The sequence below is a fragment of the Brassica napus genome, chromosome C6 (assembly GCF_020379485.1).
Source record: "Brassica napus cultivar Da-Ae chromosome C6, Da-Ae, whole genome shotgun sequence".
NCBI classification, from domain to species: Eukaryota; Viridiplantae; Streptophyta; class Magnoliopsida; order Brassicales; family Brassicaceae; genus Brassica; species Brassica napus.
The window spans coordinates 36,577,439-36,604,371 of record NC_063449.1 but is presented as its reverse complement, the minus strand read 5'-3'; the positions used below and the strand labels follow the sequence as shown (position 1 = coordinate 36,604,371).

The 26,933-nt window shown below is 36.3% G+C and overlaps 2 long non-coding RNA genes and 1 other non-coding gene across 3 annotated transcripts; 1 reads left to right on the top strand and 2 right to left on the bottom strand.

The window, feature by feature from the left end:
- The first annotated feature begins 1,508 nt into the window (after positions 1-1,508).
- Positions 1,509-1,615, top strand: LOC125589284. Its single transcript, XR_007325472.1, has one exon. It is a non-coding gene; the product is annotated as a small nucleolar RNA R71 (small nucleolar RNA).
- A 5,661-nt stretch (positions 1,616-7,276) lies between these two features.
- Positions 7,277-8,019, bottom strand: LOC125588610. Its single transcript, XR_007324738.1, has 2 exons — positions 7,858-8,019; positions 7,277-7,621 (listed from the first exon to the last, which is right to left on the bottom strand). It is a non-coding gene; the product is annotated as an uncharacterized LOC125588610 (long non-coding RNA).
- A 927-nt stretch (positions 8,020-8,946) lies between these two features.
- Positions 8,947-11,308, bottom strand: LOC125588609. Its single transcript, XR_007324737.1, has 2 exons — positions 10,886-11,308; positions 8,947-9,411 (listed from the first exon to the last, which is right to left on the bottom strand). It is a non-coding gene; the product is annotated as an uncharacterized LOC125588609 (long non-coding RNA).
- Between the last annotated feature and the right edge of the window lie 15,625 nt (positions 11,309-26,933).

Below are 26,933 nucleotides of genomic sequence, written 5' to 3'. Positions count from 1 at the left end.
GTATCTCATACCTTCCAATCTTCACAGGTAGGTCCTCTAAGATGCCCACAGGGTACTTCACTGAACGATCAGCTAACACCAGAGAGAGTCTACACTTCTTGTACTGAGTGAATCCAAGCTTCTTTGCAACAGACAAAGGCATCACGCTGACACTAGCTCCCAAATCGCAGAGACATTTCTCAAATACCATAGGTCCAAGAGCACAAGGTAGTGTGAAGCATCCTGGATCCTCTAACTTCTCTGGAACATCAAGCCTCTGGATGATGGCACTGCACTCATGGGTAAGAATCATCATGCTTTCCATTTCCTTCTTCTTTGCAGCTACAACATCTTTCAGGAACTTGTTGTATTGAGGAATCAACATGAAAGCATCGATGATGGGCATTGCAACCTGAGCTTCACTCATTTGCTTCTCAAACAAAGCCTTGTACTTCTCTAGCAGCTGCCTCTTGAATCTACCAGGGAATGGTAGTTTGGGTTCATAGGGAGGAGGAACAAAAGAATTCTCACTTGCTGGAGCAAGAACTTCACCATCTTTCACTGTTTTCTTCTCTTCCCCCACCTTTCCTTTACCTTTGGCTTCCACAATCTTCTCCAAGATTTCATCATTGATTTTCTCATCAACAATCACCACTTCATCATCTAAGTTGATGGCCACCTCCTCACCTAGTTTCTCAGCATCCCTGGTGAGGGTTGTAGGAGGTAACTGCTTACCACTCCTAAGGGTGATAGCTTTGGCCTCCTTGGGGTTTTGGTCAGATTTTTCAGGTAGGGATCCTTGCTGGCGAGTCTGGTGAGTGTTCATGGAAGCAAACTGATTCTCTAAATTCTTGACTGTAGAAGCAAGATGTGAGAACTTGTTGTTGAGCTCATTGTAGCTCCCATCAATCTTGGAATGAAGGTTCTTCAACTCATAACCAACATGCTTCTCACTTCTAGTCTGAGACTCCAAGATTTGTTCCAGCAGGGTGTCAGTGCTGCTCTCTTGAGGAGCAGAGGAACCAGATAAGGGGTTTTGCTGAGGTTGATAGCTGCCTTGCTGGTTGTTTCGAGACGGATAACCAATCTGTTGGTTGTTGGAGTAGGATTTCTATTGGTAGTTGTTGTACTGAAAGTTTGGCTCTTTTTTGTACCAGCTACCATTGTTGTTGATGAAACACAGCTCATCCTGACCTTCCAAACCCTCAACCTCATGGACAACAGGTGGATCGTCCTGCTTGGAGTTACCAACAAACTTCAGCTGCTCTTGGGTGGCTTTTTCAGCAATGATTAGGTCGATCTTGTCTTCCAAAGCTTTGATCTATTTCCTCGTCTACTTATCATCACCCCTACTGCCCCTGTCGTGATCTGCACTGTAGACTGCATCACTCTTCACCATGTTGTCAACCAGCTCTTCTGCATTGTCTTCAGTTCTTCCCAAGAAGAACCCATTGCTAGCTGTATCCAATCTGGCTCTGTACTTAGGAAGGGAACCTCTGTAGAAGGTACTGAGCAAGCTCTCCTTAGAGAAACCATGATGTGGGCATTTGGTTTGATAGCCTTTGAATCTCTCCCATGCTTCACTGAATCCTTCCAAGTTCTTCTGTTGGAAACTGGAGATCTCATTTCTCAGCTTAGCAGTTCGTGAGGATGAGAAGAATTTCTCCAAGAATGCTCTCTTGCACTCATCCCAAGTAGTGACAGAGTCGCTGGGTAGAGACTTCTCCCATTGACGTGCCTTATCCCCCAAAGAGAAAGGGAATAACTTCAGCTTTAAGGCATCCTCTGACACACCATTGGTTTTTGACAACCCACAGTAGCTGTCGAACCTGTCCAAGTGATCGAATGGGTCCTCTAAAGCCAAGCCATGATATATGTTGTTTTCGATCACGTTGAGGAGTCCTGACTTGACCTCAAAGTTGTTGGCTGCCACAGCCGGTGCTCGGATTCCCAGTCTGTGACCATGAATGTTGGGCCGGTCATAGGTACCAATGGGTCGAGCTGCCCGCGGTTGGTGTTCTGCCCCTTGCGGTGGATCTGCCATATCAATATCCAATCGCTGCAAGTGGGCTTGTTGTTCTTCTTCTCTTCTAGCTCGAACACACTCCCTCTCTAAAGCTCTAATGTCTGCTACTATTGGAACTAGGTTTGTTGGACCCCTGCTCCTCAAGTTCATACACCTGAAAGTTAAAGGTAGGTGAAGAAGAAGAATCAGTAACAAAAGAAAATAAAAATGACTTAGTCTCAAGTAAGTGACTAAATCTCAATGTTCAAATATACTCAGAATTTGGCAACGGCGCCAATTTGATGTTAGGAGTTTTCAAGGCTCCTAAGACAAATGTTGTAGTATAGTGATTGTCGAACCAGTTCTGAGGGATATCAAAGCAATGAGAATGCAAGTACTCACTTAATCTAAGTGCAACCAATGATTTAGATGAGTTTTAAACTACTACTAATACTAGAAAGCAATAACAAAATGATACTATCTTGACTAAGGGAAAAGAGAACTCATGGGCATAGGGATTAGACCTTGGGTGATCAAGTATCGAACTAAGGATGACAAATGATCAATCAAACTATCAACCTTAAGCATAGACACAATTCTAAGCAAGCTCTATGTCTAGATAAATGCTTATTTGCTAACATATCTCAAACATCAAATGTCTTTGGTTGAATAATATGAAAGCAATCATTACTAACAAGTCTATTAGTATCTTAGCACTTTTAACAACAAATGTCTTTGGCAAAGTATACTAAAAGCCTAGGAGAGTTGTCTCAGGCATTTCATCAAACACCTTTCGGGTGGGAAATGCCTATTGATCAACTTTTGAGTGGCCAACTCAGAAGATGCATTAGGAATACTCTACTAGCAAGGAACAAGAATGATCTACACTAAAACATCCTAGAACTAACCTAATCACCCTTAATCTCCCTAACCCATGAATTCAAAAGGTGATTACTCACTAATCTCCATGATTCCTCTTAAACCCATATTGGATTTCAGATTAACCATGTAGAGAAATAGATAAGAAATCAACAAGAACACAAGATGAAAACAATGAAATCTGAATCAAAAGAGATTTTTTACTAGTTCTTCTCTAGAAAAGAGATTGTTTTTTCTCTGGTGGCTCTCCCCGTACTTAACTTAGGTTTAGTCAATCTAAAAACAATAAAACAAATGACCAAAAGGCCCCTGAAATAACATAAAAATCGTCCAATCAAAAACGCGGAGCGACCTAGCATAGTCGCTCCCAGGAGGTCGCTCCCGACGCGTTTCTTCGTGTCTCGCCCCGTCAAAACGCGAGCGACTTGAGCTGGTCGCTCTGGCTGGTCGCTCTGGCTGGGAGCGACCTTGGTAGGTCACTCTGAGGGGTCGCTCCAGGATGCTCGATTTTGGTGTCTCCGGAAGCTCTGGACGCGAGCGACCATGGTGTGTCGCTCCAACAAGTCGCTCCGGACTTCGGGAGCGACCTCAGTGGGTCGCTCTGAGAGGTCGCTCCGGGCTTCGTTTTGTGTCGTCTCGCCATGGAAACGCGAGCGACCTCGGAGCGTCGCTCTGGCAAGTCGCTCTGAGAGGGGTGTCTCACGATAAAAGCGCGAGCGACCTCTCCATGTCGCTCTGGCTGGATCGCCCCGGGATGTGTGTCACAGCGACTTCACGGCGTCGCTCCGGTGAGGTCGCTCTGGTGCGCTGCTCGTCCGTTGATCGCTTTAAACACTTCTTTTGAGCTCCAAATGCACCCAAATGCCTCCAAGAATCCATGTGGTACTCCAATACCTGATAAAGACTCATGCATGCAAAATGCAACCTAAACATGGCTAAATCCTAGTCTATATGATCAAAATGCACATGGGTGAATGGATAAAACAATGTAAATATGCAAAATATCACCCGGGAGGGCTTTACCTGGGCTGGATCGAACCCAGTACCGCTTTGGTGTCCAGAAGAGGCAGGGTAGTTTCCGCATGGAGAGGGAATCGAACCCGGATGGTGGTTGCCACCACAGACCCGTCCTGCCACTTAGACTACCTCGTCCGGATAACAAAGAATATACTTGATGCCAACCAAATAAATACCTTGCAAATGATATTTTAACTTTATAAAAATGGGTCTATCAGTTGGACTTTGATCTATATGTGATTTAAAAAATTAGATACGCTAGTCTTCAATATACCTATAGGAATTTGAAAATAAAAATAAAACGAAATTAGTCGTTCTTCAATATACCTCTAGGAATTTGAAAATAAAAATAAAACGAAATTAGTCGGTGCGACCTAGAATTATCCACTTCGTTTCTACAAGTACACGTTTCTTTTAGCTAACCTTTTATGGTCTGCTTTCTTTTGCTTCTTTGGTTAATGGACCCTTTGTAAACTTGGATGCTTTAACTACACTTAAATGCGTTGCTCACCCTCATCTCTTTCAATCTTCCAAGCTATATACTTAGAGCATGTGCAACAAAAAATCCTTAGCTCGAATCCATAAAAAAAAATATTAAAATATTGGTGTGGGGCACAAATTTTGTAAGGATCAATCCGAAAAATCCTAACATAAAGATTGATCCTAGGTGCTTTTCGTTATTGTGTCGTGGGCCCCACGATACGCGGCGGCCCACGATTGGTCCGTTTTTAAATTTTTTTTTTTTAATTAAACGAAAAAGAAAAAAAATCTAATAAAATAATTAAAATTTAACATTGGAAATCGAGCTCTCCAGGTCTACCATTTTCCAGGTCTACCATTGCAGGTGCGTTTATACTGTACTATTAATAATGGACATCCTTGTCTGCATGGGGCTCTATGGTACATCCATTTTTTTCTCTAAAACTTCATTCATTCATACTTTTTTTTTTTTGCTAAAGGGTAAATATCATTAAAAAGATAATGAAAATCCGGTTACAAATTATAGAACATTGAAACCAAGAGATGCTTTTCAGCTTATCAGGTTTATGGAACCGCAAAAAGTTTTAAAAAGCCCCATAGAACCTACAAAGATTAACACCAAGCAACCCAAACAATGGCTTACTTAAGTTAATATTACATTGAAGCACAAAGACAGCATTTTGAAATACATTGGTGGAATACATTTTTGTGGCTCTATTATACATCTTATATCATAGAATTGTGAAGTACATTATTCCTTAACTACGCTACCCACTCATAAGCATATCTTTTATAGTGGTACGATTTCAATACTGAAACATGTATATAAAATATTTTTAATTTTAAAGTTTCAATTTGAAAACTGCTTATATGTTAGCAATTTTAATAACTTGTTTAAACGACCGTAAACCCATATCATGAAAATGTGAGCAAGAACATTGATGGTTTTCACTTTCTTCTAAGAGCATCTCCAAAAGATCCTCAAATCTTTAAATTTTGATTTTTTGCTATCCAAGAGATTTTCAAAACTTCAAACACTATTTATTTCTCAGTAGTCTTTATACTTTTGTAATTTACATATAATTCAAATAATATTACTTTTTTATCACTTTAATCCTTATAACTATATTTCACTTAAGTATTTAAATATATCTTTATATATATTAGTAATACATAAACTATACAAATAATATAAATAATATTGTTTAAAATAGAATTATTATTTCACACAATAATTATATTACATTGAAAAATATATTACAAATTAAAGATTAAAAGTACAAGAATATATATTTTACAATAAAGATAACACATAAACATTACACCAAAATGTTGTTCATAAAAAAATGTTATAATATGAAGTTGTTGTTGCTCTTTTCTTTTATGTATGATTCTTGCTTGTTTGGATCATTGATGTGAAAGAGAATCTATGGAAAACTATGTATAAGATTATGAGTAAAATTATGAAGATTTTTTTGTCTTATCTATTGTTCAAACATTGATGAATTTGTTAAAAAGTATGAATAAAATTGTGAGGATTTTTTATTTTATCTTTTGGATATGTTAGACATATGGAGAGGAAAATGACAAATTTAATCTAGTGGTTGATATCAAAGAAAATCTTTTGAATGACATAAATTGATCATATATGGGATCATATTTTTATTTTTATGTATTTTGTGTTTTAATAAATTGTATTTATAAATATTGCGTTTAATATTTTTAATATGTATGTATTATATATATATATTAATTTAGATTAAAATTGAGGACTAAAATGCTATTACATTGAATTTACAAGATAAATTTGAAATTTCTTTTAGGAGTAATTCATCCTCATAGTTTCATTTTAAAGATCCTCTTCTTCAAAATGAGGTTATTTCTTAGAGATGCTCTAATATAATGTTCTTTGTAATGTGTTCAAATTTCTAATATTTCTGTTGACGTTGATGATCAAATTCAAGAATTCCTGTAGACAATAGTTGTCTCAAGAGAAACCTCAGGGGTCAAATCCATCAATTACGTTCAGGAACTGAATTACATGGACACGAAACTTATTCGTACAATCTACTTTGGTGGCTATATAGTTAGAAATTCACAGCGATTTCCTCGAGATCAAACTGAAGCAAAAAATGCTACGCACGAGCAGAGGCAGATGCACCTTACGGAAGAAGTAGGGGTAAACATAAATCGAATATGCAGATTTTTGTAAATGTTGTTAAATAATCAGTTATCGATTGGATTCAATCCGATCTGTATCTATCTAGATATTCGGCGTTAAGATATCTAATTTTTAGGATATCCAATTTGATTGGTACAAATAAAATAAAATAAAATAACTAAAAACTTAAAATAAAATAAAATAAAATAATAGTATTTTATTACAAAAATGTTATTTACATTTAAAATTTTAATAACTACAGTAATAAATTTAAAAAATAAAAATATTATAAAACTTATATAAAATATGACAATTACATATATATTATATATAATTTTAATATATGCATATATGTATATATAATGGATCAGATCGGATATTCATTCCTATAAATATTATATTAATATTTATAATTCGGATATTCATTATGTTAAGTCTTTTGATAATATAATTTTTTTATTGTTTCGCCATTTTTGGTGACAGTGTATCAGATGCCATTGTGCCAACATGCATTTTTCTACATGCCATGGCAACCAAACAAAGAATTACCCGTAAAGAAGAACACTATGCGAGTATGTGGCCATCAGCTTGCTGCTTCCAGTCCTTTATTAACTACTCACATCCAATGGAAGAATGGCTCAAAACAATATTAACAACAACTTTGACAAAAAGTAGCTAAGATCACGGTGTATATTGTTTCCATTTACTTATGTACAACGTACGATCAGCTTGTTAATTAGTTTATCAGAAAACTATTAGAAAATTATATCTGTTATATATGGAACGAACGTCTAAGTATATAATATTCCTCAAAGATAAACTTTCAATATATGTGTTTATGAAATTGGGTACGACATTTGTATGTGAACTTTTAAACAGCTAATATATTCTTATTGTCCAGACGAGGTAGTCCAAGTGGCAGGACGGACCTGTAGTGGCAACCACCATCCGGGTTCGATTCCCTCCCCATGCGGAAACTACCCTGTCTCTTCTGGACCCCAAAGCGGTTGGGTTCGATCCAGCCCAGGTAAAGCTCTCCCGGATGAAGTGGACCGCTGTCTGACCGGGTCCAGGAGAATAACCCGCGAAGCGGGGAACCCCTAGATTATAAAAAAAAAATCAAAAAAAAATATATTCTTATTTGGTCGATACGTAGACTGTAGTGGGAATTATATAAACATGTGCATAATGTCGCTATTAAAATATAACATTAAGCAGTGTGAAAATGCTGGAGTGTCTATATGCTATGAGTTCTAACGTTGAATAACAGAATATGATATTAAAAAATAAAAGAGGGAGATGGGATGGAATGTCTTTATTTAAAAGGTTATATTACCGAAAATAAAATATAGTGGTATAAATGAAAAAGGAAAAGAGAGATAGGATGCATGTGACTGAGACAAAAAAAAAAGAAGAATGCATGTGACTGGCAATGACAATATGACATGAAGAATAGTGGTTCAATGTTTTGCACTTTGTTTAAGTGTTAGCAAACGATCTTTCGTTGCCATTTCACGTTGCCACATATTTTATACTAGGGAGAATTTGTCAAATAGACAAATAACCATAATAGGAAAGGAAATTAAGGAGGAAACAGTCATTTAAATACCAAACTTTGTCAAATTTGCTAAAAAAAATACAAACTTATCATTAAACCAAATAAATCACAAACTTCCGTTGACTGAGTCATAATAGATACATTTTCGGTTAACTTTTTTAACTATTAAATCTTTGTTTACTGTTAACGGAAACTAAAACGATGTGTTTTGAAATGAGAACATAGAATTAAAAAGTCCCAAATCAGTACTCGTTCTCCCCTTTAGAAACCTAACATTTTTTCTCTGCAAATCGATTTCATTTCTTTTCTCTGCAAATCGTTTTCTTCCTTATACGATGAGACAGAATAAGCTTCCATTACGTCGAAGCAGAGCTAGAGAACCCGAGCCTCGACCTCCACCGCCAGTTGTTCGTGATGAAATAAGGTTTACTGCAATTGAAGATGGTGGAGATGAGCGTGAACCTATACTTGGTGATGAAGTCGAAGAAGAAATGAATGAGACTAAAGAAGAGGAAAGGAATGAGGTCAACGAAGAAGAAGACAATGAGGACGTGGAGTCAGAATTGAAGAACAAGCTTGTGAAGTTATATCATCACTTTGAAGATGTTGCAGGGAATGATGGAGGAGATGATGTATGATGCATATGTTGCCTCTCTTTGTTGTTGTATTTTTATCTACTACTTGTTGTTTCTTTTTGTTGTGAATTGAGTCAAGGTAGAACTTATGTTGTAGTCACTTTGCTGTCGTTGGATTTTTTTTTTGTTTTGTGTAAACTTGTATGCATGTTCTTGATTAGTGTCTAATTCTTCTTTCATAATATAAAGCCATTTTAAAAAAATAAAACATGGACAATGTTAGAGATACAAGAGTTCAAACACAAACATAGACTAATAGTCTTTCAAATGAGACAAAGATACAAGAGTTCAAGATGCTTACAACTATCTGAAACAGTTTTACAAATGAGTTTCCACTTCATACCAGAACTTCCATAATACAAGAGCTTCCAGAACACAAGAGCTCAATAGATGGGATAGACAATTCCAATCACAACAAACATAAAACAAATGAATCCACAACATGTCTCAGTAATTAGTTTCCACTTCCTCATCTCAAACTTGGTCGAAATAACATCCTATATTAACTCATCAATCATCTTCTTCAAGCAATCAACCTGGCTTTTGTTTCACACCGGTAAAACGGACAACCGAAATTCTCTTTTGTCTTCGAAGTTTATATAGACACTTCACTCCCACAAACACACCTTGATGGCAAGCCTCATTTTCTACTCATTTGCAACTGGAATCAAACTCATCTTCGTCACTCGCTTTTAGTCTATAAAAGTAACAAAGGAGAAGAGTATAAAAAGAAGAAGAAGGGAAATCAAATACTTTGTTTTCGCACAGAAGAAAAAAAAAGGTGAAATCAAACTTGTTTTGTTTTTAAAGTGAAGATGTTTAATGCTCCGTGAACAGCAACAGAGATTTGACGACAAAAATAAGTTGAGTAAAAATATATCTATTATGGTTTGGTCAATGGAAGTTTATGATTTATTTGGTTTAATGAGAAGTTTGTATTTTTTTTTTGGCAAATTTGACAAAGTTTGGTATTTAAATGACAGTTTTCTCAGAAATTAAGTGCATAACAATGATTTTAACATAATTAAGTTCATAACAAACTTTCCCAAGATTTGTCCGGTACTACCCTTTATTTTCTTAAATTATCGGTGACAAAAGGGAAGTGATGTCATTAATGACAAAACAAAAACTACACTGTTGAAAATTAAATTAAACATATAACATGTCATCACTCAACTAATCCCACCACATATGAAAGCTCAATTTCTTAAATTAAAGAGGGTGGAACAAGCGGCGAAACAACCATGCATGATTATTGAAAACAATTTTTTCATAGATAAGACATAATATGAACTCTCTATAAATAGTATATAGTTTATAGTCTATTTCATTTACATATATAAATTAATAAACTTGAACATCATATAAAATAGTGTAGAACTTATAGTAATTTGATAGATATAATCATAAACCCTAACTTTGAATAATATAATCACCATACTATAAATAATATATATAATCATAAACCCTAACTCTAACCCCCCCTCCCCTTCAATACTAAACTCTAAATCCTAATTAATAAACCCTAAACCTAAATATAAAATATAATATATATATTTATAGTATTAATTTTAAATAAAATTAAAATTTGAAATATTTACAATAAAAGTTGCTTCTAAAAATTATATGCATCCAATAGAATATTAGACAAGATGAAACATAATTATAACCCCACCCTTCCCCTTTAAATACTAAACCCTAAATTCTAATTAATAAATCCTAAACCCAAATATAAAATATATATATACTTACAATATTTTAAATAAAATCAAAATTTGAAATACATACAACAAAAATAGAATAGAACATATCAAATGGTATAGTATATATTAATTAAAATAGAATGTTTCTTCCATTAAAAAATAGATTTTGTTTATTAAAAGTTTCTTCCAAAAATCATATGTATACAACATAATGTTAGAAACAAAATTATAAGTTACGCATGTGACATACTCTTCCATCATACAAGATTATGCAAATGAAAATATAAATAGAATGGAATACAAAAAACAGTATAGTAAATATTGAATAAATTATCAAATGGTCTAAAAATATTATACTATGTATGTGCTAAATTAGCAATTATAATGCTTTAGAATGCTAAATGGTATGCTTTCAGTGGATACAAAATTTAGCAAATAGAATAAAACTTAATTTTAAAGTCGCCATACTAGAATATGCGACGTGGTTATGAAGAAACGTTGAGTAGAATGGAAAGATGTAGTGGAGGTTTCAGAGTTAGTGGTGGTCGTGGCGGCTATGATGATGGAGGACGTGTGATGGATCTGTTCATGAAGGAGTAGATGGTGATTATGGAAGAGGCGATGGTTGTTACAGAAGAAATGGAGGTGGTTGAAGCGACGGTAGAGAAACATGTGGTGGTGGTTGTTACAGCAAGGGCGATGATTATCGGAGCGACGACGGTTACCGGATCAGCAATGGTGGTTATAAAATAATCGGTGGTTGTGGTTTCGGAGGAAACTGTGATCATGGATATAAAAAGGTGCTATGGTGGTGACCATGATGATGATAGGATGGTGGAAGATAAAGTGATATTATGTGGATATTTAACCACATCGTGGTGGCCTAGTGGTTTCCACTAGAGGAGGAGTTGCCTTGCTGGTCCAGGCCAGGGATCGACTCCCCTCTAGTGCAAAATTATTAGCTCCACATGTGGCCACGCGGATATGGGCTCATGCTTACGGCCTATTTGAATACCCGGGAGATGATCCATCCGTGGGTTGCACCTCCCACCCGGGGTTAGGTCTGTGTCTTTAATAGACCCGGGTTTAACCATTTTTTTCAAAAAAAGATATTATGTGGATATGAAAGAAACAATAATATGTAGGAGTAGTTACTGGAAGAAAATAAAACAAAAAAAGAAAATAGATAAATAATGAGAGTAATATAGTATATATTGTAGAAATGTTAAGAGGTTTTTTATTTTTTAGTTAGTTTCCTAATTATAATTTATTTGAAGGCTACTCAGTGCAATTTTCCTTTATACTTTTCGATATTCTTTATTTATTTCGTCAACGGGTACAGTATAATATACATCCAAAACCTCAAGTTGGCTTTGAAACCGACTTTCCTTCGAGATCTCCTAAACATTATTTCTAAAGTAATTTATGTGTGTAATCATCATATTTAATTTTAACAAAAATAATGATATAACTTTTGAAAATTTATGATCAAGCATCAGCTTAATTATAACATTTTTTTCTTATAAAGAATTATTTTTGGCAAAGTCTTTAATATGGTAATAAGTTAATAACAGTTAACTTATATATCACTATTAATGTAATGTATTGTATAAATATTTATATTGAAAAAATATTTAAAAATATTAATAATTAATAGCTCATATATTATCATTAAATTAATATAATTAATATATATATATATATATACATATATATATCAAATTAATAAAAATAAACTAAACATAACTACAATTATATAAATCTTCCAAGAGATCCTAAAATAAGTATTTTGAATTTTTTTTTTTCAATTCCAACTTTTCAGTTTTTTGACAAAACTTTCAAATTTGATTTCAAATCCAAAATTTATTTTTGAAGCTATTTTTAAATTATTATTTTAAATTTTAAGTAATTCTTTTTAAATATCACTAAATTCCACCTCTCAAATCTAAATCATAAATCTACATTAATTGACCCTACCAATATAAATGTATTTTTACCTTCTTGATGAAATATTTAGGTCATTTTGACCATTGTGAACTATATTATGATAAAAACGTTTTTATGCTATCATAGGAAATTTCTATTATGACTTTTACAATAAATTATATATCATATTTTGTATATATATATATACATATATATATATAATCAAAATTAGTTTTAATTGTGCATCAACAAATACAAAACTAAAGTAACACTAATCAGATAATTTCTTAATTATTAAATAATTAAAATTTTATTAAAATTTATCAGTTCATTATATTAATCAACCAATTAATTTTATATAAAAAAATATCCAAAGTTTATTAGAATTTATAAATTTAATATAGAAAAATTAAATTTAGATGATAAGAGACATATACAAAATAAATGAGCATCAAATGTAATATAATATACAATCAAATTTTTAATTTATAAAATATAATCTTAAATCTATTGAAATTTTAAATAAGATAAAAGTGGTAAAAATCTGATATATACTGATATATATGATTCAAATTGATTTAAACTATTCTAAATCGGTTAAAATTGATCTAAATTAGTCCAAATATGTTACATTAAGCAATAATGTTATTACAAATCTACAAATTTGTCTAATTTCTTTTGTTTTGTTTATCTAGTTTTGATAATTTATTACAATAATTTTATAATTAAACTTAAAAACTAAAATATGTCATATAAATATATAATATATAAAAAATAAATTAATTTTGTGTTAACGCCTAGGTCCCTAATAATTTGCCTAGTCGTTAGTTCTCTATAAAGCGTGTAGTTACCGCCTAAGGATTTTTAGAACAATGTTAAAAGCTATTTTAATATATATATATATATATTATATTTCTCTTTGTAATGTCCAATGAAAGATGGATGTTTCTCTTTTCCATTTTTCAAAAAAAGTTATCTTCCTATTTTTCTTTTAATTGCCTTAATTTCTGCTTTTTTATAAATTGTCCACTCTTTTTTTCTTGTAACACAAACTGTCCACCCTTATTATGCATCAAGAGTAACAACCTCAATTCAAAAATACATCTTGGGAAGGAATGGAGTCAGTTGACCTTACTATTCTTTAAAATATGTATTTTTACTTAAGAAAAATTGCATTCACCCCAGTAAAAATAAACATTTAATTGTTAAAAAAAAGAAAAATTTAATTCTACTAAAACAAATTTAACCAAATACAAAAATTTCTGGCTTCACCACTTTCTAGTACTATATGTATGTATTAGCTAGTATAACTTTTCATATTTCTTTTATGTGAAATTTGACTTTGGAGGATGTTTAGCAGTCTATTCATGATTCATAACAAAAACCGAAAATCATTACTTCAATAATTGGGGTTTGCGACAGCGACCGGAGATGGTGGAGTATTCAAAACTTGGTGGGCAGTTAAATTTTAAATCAACCATATCCTACGTGTTTTTAAATCTTCACTGCAGATCACGTGTTTCTTGCTCCAGTTTCGCTCATCAATTACTAATAATATAAATTTAAATGCTACCCAAATCATAAAATTAATGAAGACACTGTCAGTGAAAACTGGAAAGTATAATAACAACTATCATCATTAAACAATTTACAAACATATGGGTTAGTTAAAAGAGAAGATATTTGCAGAGTATTAATTGAATCTATTGACGTTGATAACAAAAAGAAGAGAAGATGAAAATGAATTTTCTCCAAAGTCTCTTGCCAGATCTTTTGATAAATATCAGCATGAAAAGACCCACGAAAATAACAAAATCTAATACAGTAGCCTTAAATTTTTTAGAGCATGTCAGTTCAAAATGAAATTAATATGATGTGATCAGTCTATCCAATGTACAAAATTGAAAATAATACGAGTGCAAATGGGATGCAAATACGCTGGTTAGAGAATACAAGTCTGTGAATATTTGTTCTTAGGCTTATTATAGCTCTACCTTCCGAAAGTTAAAGAATATTCTCCCTTTCATAGAATCTTCAACTCTCAGTTTTTCATATTTTTGTTTGTTAGGTTAACAGAATCTTTGATCCGTAACGTAACGTGTCTCAGGCTTGAATGAACTCATCACAAACTTGAATTTATCAGACTCGATCAAAGCTTGAAGTAAGAGAATGAAATTAAATACATACTTCCAACTCGAATAGTTATGAATTTGTAAGTCTATTTGATGAATTTGTATTTCCGCTACATTATCCAATATATATATATATATATATATATATATAGCTCTCAGCACCAGTTAAATCTAATCGCACTCTTTGGAAGATCAATCCTGACAAATTATTAATAAGAACAAAAATTTCTACGATTAGCCAAACAATAGAACAAGGATGAAGAGACTTCTACATTTTTGAGTTTGAGAATTTACTGGCGAGACCATTTCTCCAAAGGCATAAGTCCTGGGATTCGAGAGATAAGGAAGGAGGAGAAGGAAGCTGCAGACATTGTCGCAGCAGGACAAGCAGCAGTGTCTCCTCGCTGAAGGAGCTAGCAACCAAGGAGGCATACATCTGAGATTGTTGTTGTCAAAGGGATTCTGAAAACCATGAGACCAGTATCTCTAGCAATATCAATCAATGGACTTAGATTGTTCCTATCATCGGGCCAGAATAAACAAATCCTCACAATCCCAGTTTACAGGAAATAATAGGTCTCGCCATAGGTCGAAGCTTCATAAAACGTCTCCAAATCCAACATCCAGATGCTGACGCTGACCAGAAAACTTATTTCCTATTAAATTATCTCCCCCCACGCAACCCATAAAGACCCTTCTGAAGAAGACAAAAGCCAAATGAGTTTTTAATGTTCATATGGTTTAGATGATATTGTATGACCATGAATTATCATTTATTCATAGCATCTTAATCAAATTCCAATGATTTGAATGTTCATACCGCATGTGATTAGAAATATATACACATTATTTATTTAATGATTTATTCTATAGATAATGTACCTTTAATTAAACATGTATCTGTATTGAAAATTGTTTTGAATAAGTCCAAAAGTTAAATAACACATATGGTTATGAGGTTGGGTCCAAAATAGGTCTGATCTTACCAAATCCCACAACGAAGTAAAACTCCACGGTAAATCCTTCTGCTCCAGGAGCTTTATTTTTGGCAAAGAAAAATCTCCTCATCCTATGGCAAAATACCTAACGGATTTGATAACTCTTCTGAACAACTAATAAGGATGAATCTCCTGAATTTGCTTTACTGAAAGTGGCTGACCTATTGATGCAGCGTGGTTCACCCTTTTCCTATTTAGTTTTGGTGTTACTTTCCTTTAAACGTTAACTTTAAGAGATATGTTAGTTTTCCTTTATTTTAGGAGATTAGAATAAGACTTAAGGATATAATGTTAGATCATAATCCCTAAGGACTTAGGTCTTTTCTTATTGATATATATAGTAATCTCTAGGCTTTGTAAAGAGACAATTTTATCAATTTATAAAACATAAGCTTTGCTTTTAATCCCTTGTTTACGGCTAGATCATTGGTGATCTCAACGCATTCAAGTTCGTAGATCTCTTGGGAATTCTCAGACTAAACAATTGCATCTACACCCTATCGGTTACTCTATCAGTTGGTATCAGAGACAGCCGTTTAGATTTCTCAATCTAAACCTTACGATCATGGCACCACGAAAACTTTCGGACGAAGAACTCGAAGAAATTCGTCTTATGCTTGAGACGTTTACAGCCGGTCTACAAGCGGCCTTACAAACTTCTGTAACCACCGCCCTACAGACGGCGTTACATGAGAATCGCATCCAGCAAGCGGCTCAGGGAGCCAACCCACAGAATCAACGAAATCAACAGGAGGCTAGAGAGGAAGAATCAGATGATGAATGTCTAGCTGAGAACGTGTTTGCTGAACACACCATCAATCAACAAGGACGGCGTGGTGATAACAATAACGACCACCGTAATGCGCATGGTGCTGAACACGACCAGCGACCAATTCAAAACCGTTGGGAGACCAGTTTTCGTTTCGAACTTCCTGAATTCCATGGTACCCTCAACCCAGAAGATTTTATCGATTGGGTAAACATAGTCGAGGAGATTATGGACTTTCGTCAAGTCCCGGATGATGTTAGGGTCTCGCTCGTTGCAACTCGATTCAAAGGACGTGCGATGGCTTGGTGGCAACAACTCAAGGAATCACGACGTCAAGATAACAAACCTCGTATCAACACATGGGAGCGATTGACCAAACACATGCGACGTGCCTTCCTGCCATTCAACTATGAACGAACCTTGTATAACAAGCTACAAAACTTGAGACAAGGAACGCGCACGGTTGATGAATATGCTACAGAATTCTTCTACATGACAGCGAGAAAGACATCGGGTGAAACTGAGAAACAACTCATCTCACGCTTCATTGGAGGATTACGAGGCCAATTACAAGTCGCCTTGGCTCAATTCAATCCTACGTCTGTTTCGGAGGCTCATCAACGCGCCATCTCCATGGAAAGTCAACTTCGGCCGTCATGGAACTCAAACTCATGAACTCGCTTTAACCACTCAAGAGACAACGCAACAACCACACCAACCGATGGAGCCAGTACATGAACAGGGCCTGCTAAAACAGGCCAGAACTCGGACACTATCGCCAACTCTCGGCCAGCTCGTACCAATGCCCTTCGCTGTTTCACTTGTGGAGAGCGAGGGCACATCCAAACTGCGTGCCCCAAACAAGTTAAACGTGGTCTGGTTATACAAGAAGGTGATGAGGAAGAACCAGTGTACGACAATTACGATACAGAGCATGATGAGACCACAGACGAATTACATGGTGATACGGGCCTCAGCTTAGTGCTTCGTCGCAACTGTCTCCTTCCCAGAGCACCACAAGAGTCGTGGCTACGTTCTAATCTGTTTCGATCTACCTGCATTATCAATGGCAGGTAGGAGATTAGAATAAGACTTAAGGATATAATGTTATATCATAATCCCTAAGGACTTAGGTCTTTTCTTATTGATATATATAGTAATCTCTAGGCTTTGTAAAGAGACAATTTTATCAATTTATAAAACAGAATCTTTGCTTTTAATCCCTTGTTTACGGCTAGATCATTGGTGATCTCAACGCATTCAAGTTCGTAGATCTCTTGAGAATTCTCAGACTAAACAATTGCATCTACACCCTATCGGTTACTCTATCACCTATCGAATTTGATTTTCCTAACAGTCCGAATAGTACCCGGGGCCAATCTCCTTTATCCTCGCAGGTTCATAAACCTTTTTTCCAAAATTATCCGCGAGGAAGTAAATGATACTACGAGGGAGATTTCCTAACACTGATTTGTGAAAGAAGCCTGTATTTGAATTTGTATTCTTAAGCCACTAAATTAAGGATTTTGCTTGAAGAAAGATTCCTACGCTAAGGCGGGAAATATCAAGATTCCCTACATGACTTCCTCAGTTTTAAAAGTGCTAGGTACTTGCATTTGCCTAAAACGCAAAAAAAAAAACCTACGTCATTTTTACAAACTTCTCTACCATTTCTGTCTTGACTGATTTTATGTCCAATTTGAGTTTTACAAGTTTAACCTAGTTCCTGGCTAGATCTAATACATAGTTTCAGAGATTTAATTTATAACTTCAGCGATATGCATATGTTTTATAGTACTGATATTATTTTTTTAATTATGGAAAAGTGATTTAATAAAAAGCAGGAATAGTTCGCTTTATGCTCACCAGATGGCTGCATATAGTTATGCAAAATTAATACATTAGAATATTGGAGTTATTTTTTACAACGTTGAGGTTGTGTTTTTTCAGTAATAATTTTTTGATAGAATAGTTTTGAAAAGTTTGAAAAATTCAAGATAAGATATGAATGTCTGAAGCTTTTGAAATTTTTTTATTAAAATATTATTATCTTTTGGTAAAAAACTCTAATTAAAAGATCTCAATTCGAATGATCTAAGGGTTTGGATATATGCCAAAAAAAAAAAAAACGCGAACATCCTCTCTGCATCGTAGGAAAAAAGTTTCGAAAAACAGTGGCCGTACGGTGGTCGGTGGCCTTCGCTGCCGGTTATGATATATGGTGTTTTTGACACCATTGTGTATATGCTTTTTAACTTTTTTTCAATGTTTTATCGAGTTAGTCCAGTCCTTTTGGAATCATTTCAGGTCTGGAGTAGACTGAAGAGCTGAAGGAAGAAGCGTGAAGAAAAGAGTAAGAATTGTAGTCTGACGGTTGATCCCACCAAGAACAGCCAGACGATTGTTCCCGACATTTATGGAAGTTTCCATATCTTTCAAAGATTTGCCCTAATCATCGATTCTCTCCTCTGAAGTCGATGGCGCCTCCATATAAAAAGCCATCCTTATCTTTATTTTGTTTACTACGCTAGTTTTGCAATAGACCTAGACCTATTTTGGATAATTGCTATTGTAAGGGAGACGGCTCCTCTTCTTGACAGAGAAGATCATCCTGAACCCTATTGATTTATCTTTGGATTTATATGCAGTATTATTGAGTCATCGTGTCTGTTTCATCTTGTTTAATGACTGAGTAGTCGGCTAGCTTGTCTAGGGTTCTAGGGTGTTAATCACAAGGCTAAACATAAATAAGCAACACTATTGTGTCTTCGTTCATCCCGGCTCTTAATGCTAGCTCCAACCTGATCACTTACTGCTAGATCTTAGGTTTAATCTGCTCATTAACCGTGTAGTAGGTTGCTTGATATTGAATGAATGAGCCGCGCATCCCTAGTCAGCGAAAGTAGATACTTGGGTGCTCGGTGTACTTATCGGACTTGATCTCTATTGCTTGTAATCAATCCTTGATCCAAACGACAGTTTAGGCATCAAGGTCGAACCGCAAAGGGAACAGCACCACGACAGTGGGCTGTTCTACTTGAGTGATCCGTGTTCTAGATTATGCTTCAAAGCGCTTGAATAAATGTTTGGTTAAGCATTGACACCAGATAAGAAACCCTAGATCGGCTTATCTTTAATATTGAATTCTAATCATCTGAAATTATTTACTTTACTTGCACGTCACCACTTAATTCAAACCCCCACTTTTAGTTTTAGCTAAGTAGAAAACTTATAAGAATAAAGTGTAAACTGGTCCTCTGGATTGAATCTCAAATACTACAACTACCACTGTTAACTTGACAGTAGGAAATGTTCAGTTTTAGTGTATCAGGTTACCACCTTCGTTTTTGATTTTGCTTTACGCCATCTCGCCGGATCTTTGGACCGGTGTTTTTTTTATTAGTGGTCTCTGTCTCTGGCATCGTCGATTCTGTAGAGTTGCATGTCCGGTTTAACTTCAGTATCGCACCTATCTATTGGTGGATGACTGACTTTTGACTCTGGGGCCGGAACGTCTTCTTCGGTGTTGGTCGCCGGCTTTTGTATCCGTTATACATCGGGGGTGTTTGTTGTCGGTTGGTTTGTGGTTAAAATCTGAAGCGTTGTAGAAGGTTTCCTCGGCGGTCTAGATCGGTGAGACGATTCCGTCTTTGTGTTCGGTGGTTCAGTTTGTGGATGAGATCTCGATTTAGATCGATTAAAGCTCTCCGAATAACGATCATAAGTGTATGTGTTGAAGACGATGGATTTCTTTTAACTTCCAACATAGTCATTGGAGGTTTCTTTCGTCGTGGTGTTCCCGGTTGATTCCGGTGGTTCGATGAGAAGTTTGGTCCGGTGGAGACGTTCAGTCGGTGAAGACGGTGGGGGCTCGTTTCAGCATGTGTCGCGCTCTCCACGTTTGGTTTCCAACACGTGTTGATGCTTCTCTTGTGGTCCCGTGGGCTAGGTTTGGACCAGTGTTGGGTCTCTTTAGTTTGTGTTTTTTTTGGGCTTGTAAGCTTATGCCCTTTGGACTTTGTATGTGTGGTTTTTAAACCTTTCGATAGAATACAAGATGGCAAAAAAAAAAATCCAAGGGTTTGGATATAGGAGCAGAGCTGGAAGTTTGGTTTGGACTATATACACAGTGAAAATCATTTTGATTTTGTTTGTTTTTAATATACTTTGACCATATATTATTGTGAACGTGTGCAAATGATGTCATCTCTTTTGTTTTTTTTTAAACGATCTCTTTTTTTTTTCATACATTTATATTAGCGTTGGATGATCAATTTTTATTTATTTAATAGCATAGTTCTTGTGAAATTTAGGAGAATAGTTTCTTATTCTTATTCATCATAAACAGGAGCCTTTTATATATAGGGAATTACACCATCATAGAATAATGAAAAAACTAGAAAAAGTAAATACAAATATGGAAATAGTACAAATCATAAACCAAGAAGGAAAAGGCAAAGGTGGCCGACTCTCTCTCCTCTAGACTCACGGCCGACACCGGTTATGGACCGGGCCGGTTATGGACATCCACAATATGATTTATAACACTTCCCCTTGGATGTCATAACCATACAGAGTTTGTAATACGCTTTGGATGTTTCCTCATTAAAAACTTACCAGGAAAACCCAAATGGGACAAAACCATGGTGAAGGAAAAAGACTACAACACGTATTATTGAAGGTCTTTCAGTCTACGCATCCCAATCTGATGCATGAGCTTCCTGAACGTGCAAGTCGGAAGTGATTTGGTGAACAGATCGGCTGAGTTGTCGCTGGAACGCACTTGGACTACTTGGACCTCGCCGGCTTTCTGTAGCTCGTGCGTGAAGAATAACTTCGGTAACAAGTGCTTCGTCGGGTCTCCTTTGATGTAGCCATCCTTGAGCTGAGCAATGCATGATGCATTGTCCTCATACATCACGGTTGGTGCGTCCTTGCCTTCGGACATCCCACAGTCAACTCGAACATGTTGGGTCATGGACCTCAACCAAACACACTCGTGGCTTGCCTCATGTATTGCCAAGATCTCCGAATGGTTTGAAGATGTGGCCGCGATCGTCTGCTTCATGAAACGCCACGATATGGACGTTCCACCATGTGTAAACACATAGCCTGTATGTGATCGAGCATTGTGTGGATCCGAAAGATAACCTGGATCAGCAAAACCAACTAAACCTTCTTTGTTTTGGTTAGTATAAAATAGACCCAAGTCTTTCGTTCCTTGCAGGTAAGGAAGAACATGTTTAATCCCGTTCCAGTGCCTTTGAGTTGGACAAGAGCTAAATCTAGACAATATATTCACGGGAAAACATATATTTGTTCGTGTGTGACTAGCCAGATACATCAAAGCTCCTATGGCACTGAGATATGGCACTTCGGGACCAAGGACTTCCTCATCGTCCTTCTTAGGACCAAACGGATCTGTGTCTAGTCCGAGAGACCTCACGACCATGGGGCTAGACAATGGGTGAGACTCAGCCATATTGAATCTCTTGATTACTTTTTCTGTATATGCTATTTGATGCACAAGGATTCCATCTTTAATCCATCTTTAATGTACTCAAGCTGTAATCTCAAACAGAACTTTGTTTTTCCTAGATCTTTCATCTCGAATTCTTTCTTAAGATATTTAACTGTTTGGGAGATTTCTCCAGAGGTTCCTAGGATATTCAGATCATCAACATACACTGCTATGATCACAAAGCCCTGGCTGAATTTCTTTATAAAGATACATGGGCTGATCGGATCATTCTTATATCCTTCTTTCACTAAGTACTCGCTTAGGCTATTGTACCACATTCGGCCTGATTGTTTCAATCCATAAAGTGACTTGTTCAACTTTATACAATGCTGTTCTCGAGAACTTGCTTTGTTTTCCAGTTCTATACCCTCTAGTACTTTCATATATATCTCATTATCCAGTGGACCATATAAGTATGCAGTTACAACATCCATTAACCACAAGTCTAATTTCTCTCTTATAGCAGACTTATCAGGAATCTGAAAGTAGTAGCATCTACCACAGGGGAGTACGTCTCCTCATAATCTATTCCTGGTCTCTGTGAGAATCCTTGTGCAACAAGCCGTGCTTTATATCTCAAGACTTCACCATGTTCATTTATTTTCCTCACAAAGACCCAATTGTATCCAACTGGTATAACATCATAGGGTGTTCGGATTATAGGACCGAAGACACATCTTTTCTTTAAACAATTTAACTCCACGTTTATAGCTTCTTTGCATTTGATCCAATCTGATCGTTGAGTGCACTTATAAGTAGACGTGGGTTCATGATCCTCGTTTAAATCCATAATTTCAAGTGCTACCTTGTATGCAAATATATCATCAATGTCGACATTCTTTCTGTTCCATTGTATCCCAGACAAAACATAATTTATTGAGATCTCATTATTATCAGGGCCTTCAGTACCTTGAAGCTTGGCGTCCCAAGCATCAGTATTAGGTACATCAGGGCCGGCCGCATCTAAGGGTTTATGATCGTCCGCGATCGCTATTAGGGTTTTGGGATCGGCCGCGTCTACGACTCGGGATTTCGATTTGGCTGCGGTCGTGTCTAGGGTTTTAACAACCTCGGTTTCTTTATCTGCACCTTTCTTAGTTTTCCGAGGGTTCTTATCTTTGGAACCTATTGGTCTACCACGTTTCAAATGTTGTCTAGTCTCTGTAGCAACTTGATTGTGTCCCTCTTGAACATCAATACGAATTGGTGCATTAGCAGCTGGTATATATGACTTTTTTACTCTTTTCGGGTCAGCAAAGGAATCTGGCAATTGATTAGCTAGCTTTTGTAAATGTATAATCTTTTGGACTTCTAAATCACATTCTTGAGTCCGAGCATCTTGCCAAGATAAGGATGTTTGATTCCATGTAATTTCTTTTACCAGCTTATTATTCTCTCCCCCTAATGTTGGATGTTCGGATTCATCAAAATGACAATCCGCGTACCTGGCCTTAAATAAATCACCCGTAGTTGGCTCAAGGTACTTAATAATCGTGGGAGAATCATATCCAACATATATCTCCATCCTCCTTTGAGGTCCCATCTTTGTTCTCTGTGGTGGTGCAATTGGAACATAAACGGCACATCCAAATGTCTTAAGATGAGATATGTCTGGCTCGTGACCCGTGAGCAATTGTGATGGGGAATATCTATGTTCACTCGATGGCCTGATGCGTATGAGTTTGGCCGCATGCAGGACCGCATGTCCCCAAGCTGAGACCGGGAGTTTTGATCTCATAAGCAATGGTCTAGTTATTAGTTGTATTCGGCCAAGCCGTTCTGTGTATGTACATGTGCCATGGAGTGTTCCACACTTACCCCCATGGACATACAATAATCATTAAACACTTGGGACGTGAACTCACCAGCATTATCAAGACGTATAGTCTTTAAAGGAAAGTCTGGAAAGTGTGCTATCAAACGAATGATCTGAGCCAACAATTTCGCAAACGCCAAGTTACGAGTTGATAAGAGACAGACGTGCGACCATCTCGTGGACGCATCAATCAGGACCATATAATATCTGAACGTCCCACAAGGTGGGTGTATTGGTCCACATATGTCTCCTTGTATTCTTTCCAGAAAGTTTATTGTTTCCTTAGTCACTTTAACTGGTGATGGCCTAACAATGAGTTTTCCTTGTAAACATGCTACACACGTGAGATTCTTAGGAACAACTATTTTCTCTTTCAATGTATGGCCGTTTGTGTTCAGTAACAACTTTCGCATCATGGTCGAACCAGGATTGCCGAGCCGGTCGTGCCAAAGAGTGAAATTCTCATTGGCCACTCTGTTTAATGTGGCATTGACCTCTATCATACTGACCTTGGCGTAGTAAAGACAAGTAGAGAGTGCAGGTATAGTCTCTAAGACTTTCTTATGGCCTTGGGTGATTTCAAAGATCTGAAGGAACTCTTTGTTTCCTTCGTCCTTAGTCTCAATATGAAAACCATTCATTCGAATGTCTTTAAAGCTCAATAGGCTTCTCTTAGAGCTGGGTGAATACAATGCATCAGATATCTCTAGATGTGTACCCTTAGGCAACAGGATGTTAGCCTGACCATAGCCCTCTATGAGACTGGCTATACCCGCAATAATATTTATATTGGCGTTTTTAAGAGTTAGGTTTATGAAATATCTTTTGTCTCTTAAGATCGTGTGGCTTGACCCACTGCCCACAACAAATATATCCATATAATCGTTCATTCTTCAAAACAAGATTTATAGAATGATACTTTAGAGACTTCATATAAAAATCATTCATTCATTAAGTTTAATAAAACAAGTTTAAAGAAATAAAACATAGAAAACACAGAAGTAAAGAACACAAAAGTTTAGATGTTGAATTCAACTTCATTCTTTTAGACAATCTGAAGTTTCATAATCCATAAGATCGTCTCGTTCATGATTGAAATCATCTTCACCATCTTGATAGGTCATATGGATTTCAGGATTCTTCCCTTTCAAACTCTCTTGATAGATGTCAACAAGATGTTTGGTAGTCCTACATGTCTTAGCCCAATGATTACCCATACCACATCTATGGCACACAGATTTGGTCGAGTTTTGTGGCTTAAAAGAAGTACCACGGCCTCCATAGGAGTTTCCTTGGCCATGGCCATAAGAATTATAATTGCCTCGGCCTCGACCAAAGGAGTTTCGGCCTCGACCACGTCCATGCCATTTTCCACGGCCACGGCCGTGTTGGCTATCACTCTGGACATGGTTCGACTCTTTCTTAGCCTCTACGGCCGCATGTGCTTCAGGTAATGGGGTTGATCCAGGAGGTCTCAATTCACTGTTTCTCATCAACAGCTCATTGTTTTGCTCCGCGAACAATAGACAAGAGATCAGATTAGCATAAGTCGTGAAGCCCTTCTCACGGTACTGTTGTTGTAACAACACATTGCTTGTGTGGAAGGTGGAAAAGGTTTTCTCAAGCATATCCTTATCCGTTATATCTTCACCACACAGTTTCAATTTAGAAACTATCTTAAATAGGGCAGAGTTATACTCGTCCACGGACTTGAAGTCCTGGATTCTGAGATTCCTCCAATCATACATAGCCTTTGGTAATAACACCGTTCTCTGGTGACCATATCTCGTTTTCAACTCTGTCTAAAGGTCTAGAAGATTCTCAATAGTCAAATACTGATCTTTGAGACTCTCAATAAGATGATGGCGTATAATCAATATAGCTCTGTATCTATCTTTCTCACTAGCATTATTGTCGTCGGTGATACATTCACCGAGTCCCTTGGATTTCAGGATAATCTTAGTATCCAATGCCCATTGCAAGTAATTATCTCCCGAGAGATTTAGGGCAGCAAAATCCAAGTTGTTGATTTTCGACATCTGAAATCATATATTTCATTCTTAAGATTATAATTTTCATATGATGCATACATGACAATCGGATATGATGCAAATCAGTTTATACGGGTATAATGCAAGACAAGCCGCACGACCAAGTATGTTCAGCTTAGCATTCGATTTCTATATGTTCATAATGCAATTGGTTATACAACCTAGCAAACGGTTTCTAGGTGATCATATGAGTGGAAACATGAAACCTCAATCAAACAATCAAGCAATGCATCAAGGGGTTAATTTACTATCAACCTAACAGATCATATTCAATCAATCAATGCAATTTAGGTTTTAATATGAACAAGGCCGGTCGGATACTCAAGTCTTAAACATGATACCTAGCATACGAATTTATGTGATCATATTCAAACAATCAATCAAGCAATTCGATTTCAAGTATTAATTTTAGCAAACCTAGCATTCGGATTCTATGTGATCATACAACATATTTAATCAATCAACCAAATTCAGTTTCGATTCTAGGTTTAGCATTAGGGTTTGAATTAAGATCAAGTAATCAATTTTGATTTTAGGTATTAGGGTTTGGATCTATTACCTTAGGGTTTTGGTTATTAGAGTTTTAGATTTACCTTAACCTCCAATTGGGTTGGATGGACCACGAACAAAAGGAAGGTCGCAAGCTGGAACGTTGCTGAGACGTTGGTTGCGAGCTGAGACGTTGGTTGCGAGCTGAGACGGGTCGCGAACGGTATCGGGAACGTCTATCGCGAGCTGGCTGAGATCGGGTCGCGAACGTGGTGATTGCTGAGATCGTCTCGCGCTGGAACGGACTGAGATCGTCTATCGGCTGAGCTAAGACGGGTCGCGAACTAGCTGGGATCGGGAACGCCTTAGATACGGGGTGAAAAAGGTTCTCGATCGGGTTTACGGTTCAAGCTGTCAAGGTTTATCGCCGAGATGAGTTAGGGTTTTGAGTCGGGACTTTTAGCTTAGGGTTTTAGAGAATCGTGCTGATAACGTGTTGTGAAACTTAGGAGAATAGTTTCTTATATTCTTATTCATCATAAACAGGAGCCCTTTATATATAGGGAATTACACCGTCATAGAATAATAGAAAGACTAGAAAAATGAAATACAAATATGGAAAGAGTACAAATCATAAACCAAGAAGGAAAAAGCAAAGGTGGCCGACTCTCTCTCCTCTAGGCTCAGGGCCGACTCTCTCTCTCTCTAGTAATGGACCAGTTATGGACCAGGCCGGTTATGGACATCCACAATATGATTTATAACAGTTTTAAATTGTATATTTATTGTTTGGCTTGTAAATGCTAGGAGGGAT